The sequence below is a fragment of the Zalophus californianus genome, chromosome 1, assembly GCF_009762305.2.
Source record: "Zalophus californianus isolate mZalCal1 chromosome 1, mZalCal1.pri.v2, whole genome shotgun sequence".
NCBI classification, from domain to species: domain Eukaryota; kingdom Metazoa; phylum Chordata; class Mammalia; order Carnivora; family Otariidae; genus Zalophus; species Zalophus californianus.
In genome coordinates this window covers 173,479,037-173,494,671 of record NC_045595.1, presented here as the reverse complement: position 1 = coordinate 173,494,671, position 15,635 = coordinate 173,479,037, and the positions used below count along the sequence as shown (strand labels likewise).

At 36.0% G+C, this 15,635-nt stretch overlaps 1 long non-coding RNA gene across 2 annotated transcripts in view; it reads right to left on the bottom strand.

The window, feature by feature from the left end:
* The window catches only part of LOC113918571, a 92,819-nt gene that overhangs the window by 69,930 nt on the left and 7,254 nt on the right, over positions 1-15,635 (bottom strand). Inside the window, exons 3-4 of one of the 2 annotated variants that reach the window (XR_003518614.2) lie at positions 2,814-2,906; positions 2,070-2,390 (exon numbers count right to left, since the gene is read on the bottom strand). The exons of the other annotated variant lie outside the window; for it this stretch is intronic. This is a non-coding gene — a long non-coding RNA (uncharacterized LOC113918571). Of the gene's footprint in view, positions 1-2,069; positions 2,391-2,813; positions 2,907-15,635 lie in introns of those variants that run through there. 2 annotated transcript variants of the gene reach the window in all.

Genomic DNA, 15,635 nt, shown 5'->3' with positions numbered 1-15,635 from the left:
AATGAAAAGTAAGGCATGGTGTGGGTATCCCCTGATGGGTTAGGAAAGGCATGGTTGAGAATCTCTTGAAAAATCTCAGATGGTGTAGTGGAAGGTGTGCTGACTCGACCATAAGACAGACTGGACTCTGATACCGTCTAGAGTTTTGATCAAGTTTCTTAACCTCTGTGAGTCTCAGTTTCCTCAACTGTAATGTCAACCTGACAGTATTATTGATAAGCTCTTGAAAGGTAAGGTTTATAAAGAGCTTGACTCAATATGTGACAACATGTTAGTTATTAAGTTCTTATTGTTATCAATATGCTTATTATTATCTTTCTCTTCATTCCTTTGTCCAGGAAGGAAGTTAGATCTCTTTACATTGTTGCAGATAACAACAATGAGAAATAAGGGCTATGAAGTTGTAGCTGTGGAAATATAGTCTTTTTCCTAGATGTTGTGCTGTGAAAACACTATGGAGCATGTAATTAATTTATGAAGACTAAATCTGAGAAAAGTATGTTCATTTTTAAAAATGACATGTTCTGTTGCTTATTTTGTTAACTAAAATAGAGGAAAGCAAAATCTACAAGGTAGATTTAGAACTTCTTACTGAAAACCACAAGAGTATGAAGATGCTCTATGAAGTTATTGTAAAGAGTGATACAAATTTAAATATGTTTCAGTCATGGTCATCTTCCTACACTTTTCACCTTTTGTTCTTAGTCTCTACTTTTTCATTCTTCTTTTTTTTACCAGTTCCCTTTTCCCCTTTTTCATTGATTTTTTTTTTTTATTATTAACTTCATTTTTCCTTCAAAATCTCATTATTAGGGCATTCACATACTAAATGAATCTTCTATTGGTACCATTTTGTAGGATATAGATGGACCTAGATATACTCACTAATACATTCAAATAAAGTTCAAATAAAGTTTTCGTATTTTGTGGTTTTTGAAATGGTTGTGAAAGACATGCTAGCATGATTTTTTTGTTCTGGCAACAGAATGAACTATCTCAAATTCTCCCTAAGAATTTAAAAAAATATTTAAAGGCAGGCACTGATAAGAACTATGGTTTAAAGACTTGAAGAAACTTTTGTCTCTTCATGGAATGGATCCTTGAATTTTGTATTTGGAGAAAGTCTTTTGAAAGGGGGTGGAAATGCTCAGGGGAAAGTGTGTTATAAGGGGCCTTGTTTACACTCTTGAAGCCAATAAAACCACCCATCATTACTGAATAAACAGTGAAATCATAAGCACTTATATTTTCGATTAAGAATCCAGTTTTCTCATCCAATAATGTGGAATATTATCAATGGCTGTGCCACAGCTATGTGTTGGAGACTTCTTTTATTTCCTTTGTATGGATTATGTGTGTGTGTGTCTGAGATGAAGAGGTGAAAGAGTTGGGAAAGTAGGAAGATGCTTAGTTTTAATCATCACCTCTTGCTGAAGAAGGAGCTAAGAAAGAATTTGCTATTCTGTAAAGTTCAACACCAGTTAGTATGTAGGTAGTTATATCTAGATAAAAGAAATTGTCCTGCACTTAGACTCTTCAGCTCTGATGCACTTGTCCTATTTGGATGCATGGTGGAGTATACAACTCTGCTTTTAGGGGATTGTAGTTTTTCCCAAAGCAACAACTGTTCCCACAGAATCATCAAACTGTGATGAGGGGTATCCTTGGGTAGGAATTGATGGCTGAAGATATGGACAATTATTAATATACTCAGAGCTCTCCTGTTCAGGATGATTGGATCTGGCAAGGGAAGGCTGATCACTAGGCTCTTAGGGCAGTAAGTACACAGTGAAGAAATCTCAGCCATAATAGGGAACTGAAGAGTTGAGCCTGCTACATGACTGGGAAATGTGGCAAAAGGAGGGTACTCCTCTTTTACTTCCTTCCAGATAAACCACCTTAGTGTAGAGTCATTGTTAGTTCACAGTCTCGGGGGCTTCCTGGATATCATCTGGGAAGAGACCTGAGAAAGTCAGACCACTCCAGATTGGTAGGCGGCAGTTTTAATAAGCAAGGGAACTTACATATGAGGCTTGTCTTGGGCAGCCACAATAAGAGTAAATCTCTGCACCCACCCTCCAGAATCTTAGAAGTTATATAGAGGCCTGAACTGGGTTCAGTTATGTACCCGGTCTGCCTAGCCTCAACACCACATTTCTATCTCAAGGCTATATCCTGGGTGCAGCTTCTGGGAGCAGGGAAGGCAAGTGGACTACACATTCCAAGGACACAGGAGGGGATGGGGAGCCCCCATTTGCCCAAGTCCGGCTTGTGGGTCAACTGATGGTCACATCTTCTTGTTGACCTCCTCCAATAGTCAGACTCTTCTTGAAGGGACACAGTGGTTCCTAAGCTGCCAGATGGTCAGGAATGGTGGTTAAGTGTGGAGGCTGAGGGAGAGGAAACAAGACTGAGGTATTTGTTTGTTCTTGACAGAACAGAGTGTCCCCTGCTTGATTCTCAGATAAACATGGGGACTCTGAAATGGCTTAATGCCTATCATAGAAATGTGACCACAGATAATACAGGCTGGGGAAGAATGGATGCCCCCCCCTCCCCAAATAAGCCCAATTCTGAAGGGAGACTGATCTCTTTTGGAAAGTAATAGGACAAAAACAGCATTAATTAAAAATAGAAAATTCCTTTTGTTATTGAATTCTAATGGAAATACTTAAGTGCAATTGTATTGACCTAATTTACATGCAATAAAATGCAAAGATCTTAAGTATATAGCTTGATAATAAAAATGCATATGCTATGTAACCAACACATCAAAATGTAGAGCTCTTTTGTAACTGGCTTTTTTTGCTCACATGTTTTTGAGATTCTTATGATGTTTCACGTAGCTATAGTTCTCTCCTTTTTGTTGCTGTCTAAAAAGCAATTTTAATGTCTTCTTTGTAGAACTAAGAAGTAAAAGAAAAATACAACTCATTTTAATTCAAGTAACAAGGAAACCAGCATTATGTTCCTATGGATTTGCAGTAACTTGGATTTAAAATATTTTTTAATAAAAATAAATTATTAATCAGGTGTGATTTAATGAGAAATACAAACTTCTAGAAATCAATAGGAATTTTCCAAAAATTTTACTTGTTGTTCAACTACAATACATTTATATTAAATATCGAATCATTAAATCATTTATGAAAAAATTTACAATTGAACATGTTTATTTGTATTATTTGTGGACTAAATTTGTTCCTATGACAATGGAGATGTGAATTTACTCATAGCAATTTAAATATGTTAGTGTTCTGATTTAATGCTACGGAGTTTGGAAGATAGGGACAGAAGAATGGAAATACACCCTATCTGAAAATACTTATAAACTGGTTGATGTGATCATGCTCTGCTAGACATTTGTTTACACCTGTTTTTGGTTCCTGTGCTTTTCTGGGTCCTTACTCTAGAATTACTTCTCTTTTTTTTTTTTTTTTTCTATTTCAGCATATCCCTTCCTACTAAGTCCTTGTCTTTCTTTCTTTCTTTCTTTCTTTCTTTTTTTTCTTCTTTCTTTTTTCTTTCTTTCTTTCTTTCTTTCTTTCTTTCTTTCTTTCTTTCTTCTTTCTTTCTTTCTTTCTTCTTTCTTTCTTTCTTTCCTTTCTTTCCTTCCTTCCTTCCTTCCTTTCTTTCTTTCTTTCTTTCTTTCTTTCCTTCCTTCCTTCCTTCCTTCCTTCCTTCCTTCCTTCCTTCCTTTCTTTCTTTCTTTCTCTTTCTTTCTTTCTTTCCTTCCTTCCTTCTTGCAATGCCTTTATTGCATTACTGGAGCAATTTGGCCAGATTGTCCCCTTGGGGGGAAGGTATTCAAGCATGCTCAGCTCTTCTCATCTTAAAAAAAAAAAAAAAATACACATTCTACACATACATACACATGCCCACAACCTCCTCAATACCACATTTCCTTTTACTGTTCCTCTATTTATTGCTTTCTTTCCACTTCTAGATTTCTTAAGAGTTATCTGGGTATTCTATCTTCAATTATAAACCCCAGATGTATTCTCCAAGTCACTCTAATCTATATCTCACATTACCGCCACTCCTCATCCTCCCTAACAGGCCTCTTACTAAGGTAACCAATAACTTCCCTGTAACTGCAGCCAATGCATATTTAACCTCTCAAGCAGCATTTGACACTCTTTCTTGAAATTCTTCTTTTGGATTCCATGTCATTCTCCAGGGTTTGTTCCAAAATCTCTGGCCACACTTTGCCGGTCTCTTTGCTGGCTTATGCTCTTTTATCTAGCCTTTGAATTTCAGGTTATTCAAAGTTCCTTTCTCTTCTCATTCTATATTCTCCTCCTAGGTGCTCTTCTTTTTACCATAACTTCAATCACCAATATAGTAACTCCCAAATATTTATGCCCAGCTCTGGACACACCTCTGAGTTTTGTTTACATATTCAATTGATGATTTTATATCCCTAATGGTGCCCAAAGGCACCACAAATATAAGATGGCAGTATATCAAATATTCCCACAAGAAAACCTGGTCTTCCTCCAGAGTTCTTTACCTCCGCTGAGAGCCACCTTCATATTTACGGTTGCTCAAGCTCAAACCCTTTTAACACCTTTCTTTCCCACTTGTCCTATTTAATTCAGTTCAAAATGCAGATAATTCTTCCTCTTGTAAACACTTGGAGTGTATTCATTTCCATATCCTCTATACAACACATGTTAGAAGCTACCATCATTTATCACATGGGCTATTTTAGTAGCCTTCTAAATTATTTATTCATTCACAATTTTCTACAACACAGCCAATAACATTGCATTTTTAATCCAAATCTTGTCATTTCTCTGATTAAAATCCTCCGATGCCTCACATTTTTTATAAAACAATAATTAAATCCTTAATAGGTTCTACCAGTCATGTAAGATCTGGTCTGTCTATTTCTACAGGCCTGTCCCATACCACTATGTCCTCAGTCCGTCAGCCTGTGTCTCCTTGAGTTGCTTGAGTATCCTGTGCACTCTCCCATTTACTGGCCTTCCACATACTCTTTTCTGACCCAGAACATGAGTCACTTTGCTACCTGCTCTGGTTAGAACATGCTTTCTTTTCCATCACACCTCAGATGAAAGGTCATTTCTATAAGAAGTCTTTACTGACACCCATATTACAAAGCTCTTTGTTTTTTTCTTTCTTCTTTGTAGCACTTTTTTCATGTGTTATAGGTAATAACTGAATCCTACCCTGGGCTCTAAACTCCATTAGGACAAAAGCATTGTTTTGCTTGTAGCTGTATTCTCAGTTCCTGGCACAGTGCTTGGTAAATAAATAATAGGTACTTAAGAGTTATCTGTGTATTCTATCTTCAATTATAAACCCCAGATGTATTCTCCAAGTCACTCTAATCTAGGTGCAAGGGTGCTTAAATATAGAAAGTATTTAAAATATCTTGTCAGTCATGGAAAATGTTCTTCATATACTACCAGATGTTGGAAAAATCTAGAAGATCTATGAAATGTTTATTTTTAATCAGGTATCAGAATGACATAATTTATTGACATAATCACTGAACACATACATAGGGAAGGGGGTGTTTACATACATAGGGATTACTCTGACATTTTGAATAGTTCAAACATAATTTGTTACAGAGAAAATAAAGAGGTCAATAAAAGGGCTATTCAGGTTTTTCCTTTTTTTTTATTAGGAAAGTATGGAGTACAGTATTTCCCATAGTATAGGTGATATGGACTAGCTATTACCACCATATTTTAATGTTAAAATGTGAAGGATTTGGAAACACTCAGATGTTTGTAATGTTCATATATGTATTATTTCACACTTTATGTGTTTTATCAAGTCATCTTTATGTCTTCTCAATTAATTGCTTTGTTTTCTAGAATAAGAGGATATAGAAATCCCTTAGACACTGTCAAACACATGAAACCAAATCTTGTTGCAACAAGCTGAGTTTCAGGGGTCGCTAGTCCTGTTGTGGAAGCAAAAACAAGCCTCAATTGGATCTGGCAGGCCATCTGTTATATCTCAGGTGTCCTAGAAGCCTCATTTCCTGTAGAGGTAGGTCAGTAGATCCAGCATATGTGTCATACTTCTGAAAAGTTAGCTTCCCTTCTAGACCACTAGAAGGAAGTAACTGGTGAATGTTATTTTGGAAAATAATTACTGGCACTAAACTAATATCTTTATCAAAATTTATTATTCATGCCTATCTCTTCTTTTCCCTCATTGATTTTTTCCACTTTTCTATTTCTGCCTAACAAACCCTCCAAAGCATAGTGGTATGAAACAGCAACAACTTTATTGTACTCACAGTTCTGGAAGTCAGAAAATTGGGCAGAGCTCAGCAAGAGCAGTATTATCTCTGATCCGTAAAGACTAGGGGATCAAGTGCTGTGGTTTAAATTGCTGAAGATAGCTGAGCATCTCTGTAGTCTTGGGTTCTGTCAGACAAGTTCCTTCATTCATCTACACATCAGTCTGCTGGGGTGAAATGTCCAAACGCTTCTTTACTCACGTGTCCGGGTCCCTGGCTGGGAAGGCTCTAACAGCTGAGGCTGACCCGGCATCTCGTTCTCTACACATTCTCTCCACATAGCTGGCTTGGAGCCATGTCAGGGAAGTAGGACTTCCACAGGTACCTTTTTCCTAAGAGAGTATCCAAAAGAGACCAAAGCAGAAGCCTCAAGGCTTCTGATAACCTTGCAAGCCCCACCTTGTCACTTTTCACCCTCATTCTGTTGATACACAGAGACAGCTCCTATGCAGTGTGAAAGTCTGGATACCAGGAGGTGTGATTTAAAAAGTGGTTGCTTTTTAGGATCTAGCTACCACATTTGTGTTTTTGGATCACTAATTTTCTCTACATATGTCTTCCAATAAATATTAATCATTATTGTATTTCTTGAGATACAAAGGAAAAAGGATTGCTGTCTTGATTTTCATCACTGAAATAATCAATGAATCTAAGGTGCTTGTTTGGAGAAAGTCACATCAGGATTGTGAAAGACATGGGAGCGAAACTATTTATATATCTTTACCTTCTCGCTTGACGGCTAAATGATTTGTTCCTGTAGATTTAAACAGTCTAAAAAGAAAAACATGAATATTTTATATATTACACTGTTATTTTCAAGTTTAGAATTGTTACCAGGCCAAAAAAGCTGCAATAGTTGAATTCTTAAATGATGCTGTGTACTATGTACACAGTGCTCTACTGTTGAGCATAGCCAAGTGGAGTGTATTTCTGAACATCTTTGTTCTTATATTTCTAGTGAGCTTTATTTTTTTTTTAAAGATTTTATTTGTGAAAGAGAGAGAGAGCCCACAAGCACCAGCTGGGGGAGGGGCAGAGGGAAAGGAACAAGCAGACCCCCTGCTGAGCAGGGAGCCCAATGCCGGGCTCAATCCCAGGACCCTGGGATCATGACCTGAGCCGAAGGCAGACACTTAACCAATTGAGCCACCCAGGTGCCTCCATAGTGAGCTTTAGAATGAAATAAAAATAATGTTTTTTCTATTTATTTGTTTGCACGATATAGTGCCTGAAAGAAACCAACAAGGAACCTACAAAAATGAATTTGTTATAACATCCCCTTCAGATGTACAAATGCTAAATCTTATTGGTTAAAATGTATGTAAATATAGACTGTCTTAAAAAGATAGAGGACTTGCCTTCTTTAGCCTGTCACAGATGTTTTTTTTTTTTTTTTTCCCCTGAATGATCAAAACAAATTTAAGTTCAGGCTGTGTTTGTACAACATAAAGGCTACGCTTACAACATGAAAGAGAAGAATTGCCATGGTAATTTCTTCACTGTATAAATCAAACCAAAACAGATAAAGCAGTCTTCACTGTATTGATCTACTCTTAACACAATTTAACAAATATTTATTGAGTAACTATTATATGTCAGGAACATTATTACTAATGTTATGTTAGTAATGATAGTTACTAATTGGAAATTAGTAAATGAAAATATTGAGATAGATAAGACATAATCCTTGCTATCAAAAAGTCTGCATTTCGGAAGAAGAGATAGGCATCTAGACAAATAAATGGAATATACTGCATCAGGTACCCATCAAATGCTACAGAGAGCTATTTGGAGTCATTTCTTTAGCCAGTTGTGGAAGGTGAGGAGAAGCTATAGAAAGGAGATGACATTCTGACCTGTATTTTTATGGCCAGGGGATATACACCAGTGTATGAACTTTCTTCCAAATTAGAGTTCCTAATGTCATATAAAGATAATTGTGCTATCCCCAAAATTGAGATGAAACAAGTGAGAAATAGGACAACAATATATCCTTATAGCTTATTGAATGTCTTTCCATGTATCAAAAGAAATAAATATTCGATAATCAAGTTAAACATAAACAAGGTTGGAATACACATGCACTTGGTAAGCACACCTTACTGAATGATATTGGGCTTTGATTCAAGAAATTCCATGTAGTACTAATTTAGATTTACATTTTTATTTTATATGAAGGTGATAGGATATTTGTAATTTTTAAGAGTCTTATATGAGATTATTTGTATAAAATGTAGATGCTTTTGTTTTCAAAGAAAATTTAATGATTTAATTATTTAACATGGAACCCATTTTTTTTTTTTTAATTCTCAATTACAGTTAACCCTTGAACAATTGGGTTTGAACTGCATGGGTCCACTTACACGCAGATTTTTTGGTAAGTACAGTACTGTAAATTTATTTTCTCTTATTTTCTTAGTATTTTCTTTTCACTCTCTTTATTGTTAAAGTACAGTATATAATACATATAAATACCAAATACATGTTAATCGACTATGTTATGGATAAGGCTTTTGGTCAACACTAGGCTATTAATAGTTAAGTTCTGGGGAGTCAAAGGTGTTTGGGGATTTTTGACATTGACGAGGTGGGAGTTGGCTTCCCTAACTACCATGTTGTTTAAGGGTCACTGTACTCTGCTTTATACCAAGATGAACTCTCTATGTGTTTCTAAAGGTCTTCCAGAAGTTCCTAGTCTACTTGACTCCTCATTATTTATTTTTAGGAATGATAGGGAAATTTTTCCCCAGTATCCTCACGTAATGTCATGAATTTCATTTTAAGTGGACAGGATCAGGAGTCATACTTACCATTGAACCAGTCATGATGGCTAGAGGAATGGAATGCTCAATTGGCTTAGCCTAAACTACACATGCCCCTGCAGAATTCGGCATAAATTTAACTTGCAAAAATGGAAATGAAGGTTATCAAAAGTTCAATGTAGGGATGCTTCTGAGGAGACAATCAGTAATTATACACTACACAGATAAATATATGGATAAAGGGGCTCCTGGGTGGCTAGTTGGCTGAGTGGCCCCCTCTTGATTTCTGCTGGGGTTGTGATCTTGAGACCCCAGGATCGAGCTCCATCTTGGGCTCCTCACTCAGCAGAGAGTCTGCTTTGGGATTCTCACTCTCTCTCTGCCCCTCCCCCCTGCTCACTCTCTCATTCTCTCTCTCTCTTTCCGAAATAAATAAATCTTTAAAAAAATATATATTTTTATAATAGAAATAGTATAATAGTGGATTAGATGATAGTAGATTAAATCATATAATAGTAGATTAGATAGTAAATAATAGATTAGATAATTAAAAAATGTTTTGATTTTTGATTCTACGTGGCTAACATAAAAAAAATATATATATATATATATATATATAAGTTCCATTTCATGGAGGCTGTTGTCCTAATGGAATAATGATGTAATGGATGGAAAGTTAGCAAACATTCACAACCAAAGATGTATGTTCACTTAAACTGAGAAAGAATAAAAATTTACCTCACTGAAATAGCTGCACAAAACCAAAAACACAGTAACACTTCTTACAGTTTGGAAAGATTCCTTTGCCTTTAGGTCCCAGCAAGATTCTTCCTGTGCCAATGATACCACCTCACAGTGTTGAACACACCATCAGATTCTTTACAAATTTCCCTTTACTGTTTTCATAGGGATTTTTATGCCCCATTGGCCCCTTTCAAGCAATTGGGAAATTGCTTCTTATCCTCTTTGCTCAACAGGTACACTATACCTGAGTTTTTACTGGACATGAGTAAATCAAAGGTCAAGTTTCACTCAGTTAAAAGGGACTAGAAATCCAGTGAGAATAAAAGTCAGAGTTCTCAATCAGTCATTTTCCCAGTTTGCCAGTTTTTTTAAAAGGCAGAATTTTAGCCCTACTTGAAACCTATTTTCACAGCATTATTATTTAGGGACATGCACAGTAGTGTCATTTTTTGGCAAACATTAAAAAATAAACTAGCTAATAATTATTAACCTGGTTTTGCTACCTTTGGAGTTTTCTACAGGTAATAAGCTATGTGAAAATGGAGACTCCTTATGCATTTATTTACATATATCAAAATTTGTAGCTTTAAAAATTAGTGATTTTCAATATTTGTAAAAAGACAATAATCATAAAAACTTGGAGGAAATATATATTTAAAAATCACCTGAAAGCTCACCATCTAAAGATAATCATTATTTTTTCTTTATTTTTTAAAAAAAATTATTATTGAAGTCTAGTTGATATCCAATGTTATATTAGTTTCAGGTGTACAACATAGTGATTCAACAATTCCATACATTTGTATTTTTTTAAATTTAAATTTTAGTTAACATACAGTGCAATATTGGTTTTTGGAGTAGAATTCAGTGACTCATCACTTATATGCAACATTCAGTGCTCATCACAACAGGTGCTCTCTTTAGTACCCATCACCCATCTAGCCCATCGCCCACCCACCTCCCTCTATCAACCCTCAAGTTTGTTCTCTATCATTAAGAGTCTCTTATGCCTTGTTTCCCTCTCTCCTTCCCCTCCTTCCCATATGTTTATGTTTTCTTTCTTAAAGTCCACATGTGAATGAGATCGTATGGTATTTCTCTGGTCTTTCTCTGGTCTGATCTCACCAGTGAGTGAGATCTATTGTCTTTCTCTGATTGCCTTATCTCACTTAGCAAAATACAATCAACCTCCATCCACATCACTGCAAATGGCAGGATTTCATTACTTTTGTTGGTTGAGTAATATCCACTGTGTGTGTATATATATATATATATACACCACATTATACACACACACACACACACACACACACAGTGGATATATATATATATATATATATATATATATATATATATATATATACACACCACATTTTCTTTATCCTTTCGTCAGTCAATGGGCATTTGGGGGCTCTCCATAGTTTGGCTATTGTTGACAATGCTGCCATAAACATCAGGGTGCATGTACCCCTTCGAATCTGTATTTTTGTATCCTCTGGGTAAATATCTTGTAGTGCAATTGCTGGATTATAGAGTAGTTCTATTTTTTAACTTTTTGAGAAACCTCCATACTGTTCTCCAGAGTGGCTGTACCAGCTTGTATTCCCACCGACGGTGCAAGAGTGTTCCCCTATCTCTGCATCCTCACCAACAGCTGTTGCTTCTTGTGTTAATTTTAGCCATTCTGACAGGTGTGAGGCGATATCTCAAGTAGTTTTGATATGTATTTCCCTGATGATAGTAATATTGAGCATATTTTCATGTGTCTGTTAGCCATCTGGATATCTTCTTTGGAAAGATGTCTATTCATGTCTTTTGCCCATTTCTTAACTGGATTATTTGGTTTTTGGGTGGTGAGTTTGATAAGTTCTTTATAGATTGTATATATTAACCCTTTGTCAGATATGTCATTTGCAAATATCTGCTCCCATTTCGTAGGCTGCCTTTTAGTTGTGTTGATTGTTTCCTTCCCTGTGCAGAAGCTTTTTATCTTGATGAAGTCCCAATAGTTCATTTTTGCTTTTGTTTCCCTTGCCTCTGGAGATGTGTCTACTAAGAAGTTGTTGCAACTGAGGTCAAAGAGGTTTCTGCCTGTGTTGTCCTCTAGGGTTTTGTGGTTTCCTATCTCATATTTAGGTCTTTCATCCATTTTAAATTTATTTTTGTGTATGGTGTAAGAAAATTGTCCAGTTTCATTCTTCTGCATGTTGCTGCCCAGTTTTCCCAACACCATTTGTTGAAGAGACTGTTTTTTTTCCATTGGATATTCTTTCTTGCTTTGTCAAGGATTAGTTGACCATATAGTTGTGGGTCCATTTCTGGGCTCTCTATTCTGTTCCATTGATCTGTGTGTCTTTTCTTGGTGCCAGTACTGTACTGTCTTGATGATTACAGCTTTGTAATAGAGCTTGAAATCCAGAATCGTGGTGCCTCCAGTTTTGTTTTTCTTTTTCAGGATTGCTTTTGCTATTCGGGGTCTTTGCTGGTTGCACAGAAATGTTAAGATCATTTGTTCTAGCTCTGTGAAAAATACTGGTGGTATTTTTTTTAAGATTATATTTATTTATTTATTTGAGAGAGCACAAGGAAGAGGGACAGAGGGGGAGAGGGAGAGAGAGAATCTCAAGAAGACTCTGCACTAAATGTGGAGCCAGACACAGGGCTTGATCTCACGACTCTGAGATCACGACCTGAACCAAAATCAAAAGTTGGACATTTAGCTGACTGAGCCACCCAGGCACCCCATGCTGGTGGCATTTTGATAGGGATTGCATTAAATGTGTAGATTGCCTTGGGTAGTATAGATATTTTAACAATGTTTATTCTTTCAATCCATGAGCATGGAATGCTTTTCCATTTCATTGTGTCCTCTTCAATTTCTTTCATAAGTGTTCTATACTTTTCAGGGTACAGATCCTTTACCTCTTTAGTTAGGTTTATTCCTATCTTATTGTTTTTCATGCAATTGCAATTCCTTGATTTTTTTTTTTTTTTTTTTGCTGCTTCCTTATTGGTATATAGAAATGCAGCAGATTTCTGCACATTGATCTTATTTCTGTAACTTTGCTGAATTCTTGTATTAGTTATAGCGTGCATTCTTTTGAGTTTTCTACACAGTATCATGTCTTCTGCAAATAGTGAAAGTTTGACTTCTTCCTTGCCTGTTTGAATGCCTTTTATTTCTTTTTGTTGTCTGATTGCTAAGGCTAAGACTTCCAGTACTAATGTTAAGTAGTAATGGTGAGAGTGGACATTCTTGTCTTGTTCCTGACCATCAGGGAAAGGCTCTCAATTTTTCCTCATTGGGGATATTAGCTGTGGGTCTTTCCTATATAGCTTTTATGATGTTGAGGTATGTTCCATCTATCCCTACTTTGTTGAGAGTTTTTATCAAGAATGGATGCTGTATTTTGTCAAATTTTTTTTTCTGCATTATTGTCAAGATCATATGGTTCTTACCTTTCTTTTAATAATGTGGTATATCACGTTGATTGATTTGTGAATATTGAACAACACCCTGCAGCCCATGAATAAATCCCACTTGATTTTGGTGAATAATTCTTTTAACGTACTGTTGAATTCAATTTGCTAGTATTTTATTGAGAATTTTTTCATCCTCTATTCATCAGGAATATTGGCCTGTAATTCTCTTTAGTGGGGTCTTTGGTTTTGGAATCAAGGTAATGCTGGCTTCATAGAATGAGTTCGGAAGTTTTCTTTCCATTTCTATTTTTTGGAACAGTTTGAGAAGAATAGGTATTAACTCTTTAAATGTCTGGTAGAATTCCGCTGGGAAGCCATCTGGCCCAGGACTTTTGTTTGCTGGGAGATTTTTGATTACTGGTTCAACTTCTTTGCTGGTTATGGGTCTGTTCAAACTTTCTATTTCTTCCTGTTTCAGTTTTGGTAGTTTGTAAGTTTCTCAGAATTTGTCCATTTATTCCAGATTGCCCAGTTTGTTGGCATATAATTTTTCATAGTATTCTCTTATAATTGTATTTCTGTGGTGTTGGTTGTGAAATCTTCTCTTTCATTCGTGATTTTATCCATTTGGGTCTTTTTTCTTTTTGATAATCCTGGCTAGGGCTTTATCAATTTTATTAATTCTTTGAAAGAATCAGCTCTTAGTTTCATTGATCTGTTCTACTGTTTGTTTCTATATCATTTATTTCTGCTTTTTACCATTTCCCTTCTTCTGCTGGCTTCAGGCTATTTGCCGGTCCTTTTCTAACTCCTTTAGGTGTAGGGTTAGGTTGTGTATTTGAGACTTTTCATGCTTCTTGAGGTAGGCCTGTATTGCAGTATACTTCCCTTTAGGACTGCCCTTGCTGTATTCCAAGGATTTTAGAATGTTGTGTTTTCATTTTCATTTGCTTCCATGTACTTTTTTTTTTTTGAGTCTCTTTTCACATAAAATATGCTTCCATGTACTTTTTAAATTTCTTCTTTAATTTCTTGGTTAACCCATTCATTCTTTAGTAGGATGTTCCTTAATCTCCATGTATTTGTGGTCTTTCCAGATTTTTCCTTGTGGTTGACTTCTAGTTACATAGTGTTGTGCTCTAAAAACATGCATGGTATGATCTAGATCTTTTTCTATATGTTGAGGGCTGATTTGTCACACAGTATGTGATCTGTTCTGGAGAATGTTCCATGTGCACTGAAAAGAATGTGTATTCTTCTGCTTTAGATGAAATCCTCTGAATATATCTGTTAAGTCCTTCTGGTCCAGTGTGTAATTCAAAGCTATTGTTTCCTTATTGATTTTCTTTTTTTTTTGAAAGATTTTATTTATTTATTTGACAGAGAAAGAGACAGTGAGAGAGGGAATACAAGCAGGGGGAGTGGGAAAGGGAGAAGCAGGCTTCCTGCCCAGCAGGGAGCCTGATGCAGGGCTCGATCCCAGGACCCTGAGATCATGACCTGAGCCAAAGGCAGTCACTTAACCAACTGAGCCACCCAGGTGCCCCACCTTATTGATTTTCTGCTTAGGTGATCTGTCCATTGCTGTAAGTGGGGTGTTAAAGTCCCCTACTATTATTATATTATTATCCAAGAGTTTCTTAATGTTTATTATTAATTGATTTATATATTCTGTTGCTCCCAAGTTGGAGGCATAAATATTTACAATTTTAGATCTTGATGGATAGACCCCTTAATTATGATATAATGCCCTTCTTCATCTCGTTATAGCCTTTGTTTTAAAATCTAGTTTTTCTGATATAAGTATGGCTACTCTGACTTTCTATTGATGTCCATTATTATGATGGATGGTTCTCCACTCCCTCATTTTCAATATGTAGGTGTGTCTAAAATGAATATCTTGTAGGCAGGATATTGATAGATCATGTTTTTTTTATCCATTCTGATACCCTATGTCTTCTGATTGGCACATTTAGTCCATTTACATTCAGAGTGATTATTGAAAGATATGAATTTAGTGTCACTGTGTTACCTGTAGAATTAGCATTTCTGGTGATGTTCTCTGGTCCATTCTTGTCTTTGTTTCTTTCCCCCCCCTTCTCAAAGAGTTCCCCCTTAATATTTCTTGCAGGATGGTTTAGTGGTCACAAACTCCTTAGTTTTGTTTGTCTGGAAAAGTCTTATCTCTCCTTCTATTCTGAATGACAACCTTGCTGGGAAAAGTATTCTTGGCTGTATATTTTTACCATTCAGCACATTGAATATATAGTGCCACTCTTTTCTGGCCTGCCAGGTCTCTGTGGACAGATCTGTTACAAACCTTATCTGTTTTCCCTTGTAGGTTAAGGACATGTTTTCCCCCTTGCTGCTTTCAGGATTCTTTCCTTGTCTGTGTATTTTGTGAATTTGACTATGATATG